Here is a 1,605-nt window from a genome sequence, read left to right as displayed (position 1 = left end):
CCTACTTGGCTAATGGCTCCCAGCAAATGACCTCTTCTAAGAACAAGTTCAATGCAAAGGGAAGAATTTTTACTCCTAGCCCACACAGTACATAAAAATTGACTCAAATATGGTTTAACAGTTTTAATGTAACAGTGAAAATCATAAACCTCTCAGAGATAAAAAAACAACACCTTCATCACATTAGATTCTAACACAGATTCTCAGACATGATATTGAGCCCACAAGTAACAAAATACAAAATAGTTATGCTGGACTTAATCAAAGTGAAAAGAAAAATCCATGCCTCAAAACACATCATCAAGATAATGGAGCACATTAGTAGCATAAAATCAGACACAAATAAGAGTGGGAAAGTACAGAGAGCCAAAAACAAGTCCACAAATGTATGGATCAATTAATGGCCAACTGATTTTGACAATTTGACATGGACACACATTGCACAAAAGAGTCTTTTCAGTTAATTATGCTAGCAAAACTGGATATCAGAAAAATGAAATCATCCATACATATAAATCAACTAAAAAATTATACCAATTCAAAATCACATCACACACACACACACACACACAGGCATACTTTAACTCAAAATGAATTAACAATTTAAATGTAAGACCTGAAGCTTGTAAGTACAAGAAAAGAACATAGGAGAAAGCTCCATGATATTTGCTTGGGCAATGATTGTCTTGATATAAACCTCAAAGCACAGGCAGCAGAGCAAACATAGAACAATGACGTTGTATCACACTAAATACCTTCCCCGAAGCAAAAGAAATAATCTCCAGAGTGAGGACACAACTTAAAATTAAGATAAGATATTTGGAAACCATACAATAGATGAGAGGGAAATATCCAAAATAGGATCCTCATATAATTAAATACTAATAAAACAAATAACTTGATTAAAAGTGGGCAAAGAAAACTAGGAGTGATGGTATACGCCTGTAATTCCAGCAGCTGTGGAGGCTGAGGCAGGAGGATTCCAAGTTCAAGGCCAGCCTCAGCAAATTAGCAAGGCCTTAAGCAATTTGGTGAGATCCTGTCTCAAAATTAAAAAAAAAAAAATTAAAAAGGGCTGGGGATGTGGCTTAGTTGTGAAGCCCCCCACCAAGTTTCAATTCCTAGTACAAAATGAAACAACAAAAAAAAGCCAAAAAGGGGGGGGGGGAGGGAGGCAAAGAACCTGAATAGACATTTCTCAAAAAAAGGCATAAAATGGTTAATAAGTATACAAAAATGCTCATCATCTTAACCATCAGGATAATGCAAATTCAAACCACGAGGAGATGACCCCTCACACATGTTAAAATGGCTATTAACATAAAAGATGACTAGTGCCCTGAGGATGTGGAGAAAGGGGCACCCTGGCACACTATTCATGAAAATGTAAATTTTTATCCATTATGGAAAGTGGTATTGAGATCCCCCCAAAACAAACAAAAAATATAGAGAACTACCATATGATCCAGCAATTCTAAATCCAAATCATCTAAAATCATTTTGCCAAGCACAGCAGCATTATTCACAATGCTCAAGATACAGAATCAACCTCAGTGTCTAGCATCGAATGAATAAATAAGGAAATGTGGTGTGTGTACAAGTTGG

Source organism: Marmota monax, unplaced genomic scaffold (genome assembly GCF_021218885.2).
Source record: "Marmota monax isolate L192 unplaced genomic scaffold, Marmota_monax_Labrador192_F-V1.1 WCK01_AAM20220418_F8-fsc00618, whole genome shotgun sequence".
In the NCBI taxonomy this organism is placed as follows: Eukaryota; Metazoa; Chordata; class Mammalia; order Rodentia; family Sciuridae; genus Marmota; species Marmota monax.
Note: the sequence above shows the minus strand (reverse complement) of the source record.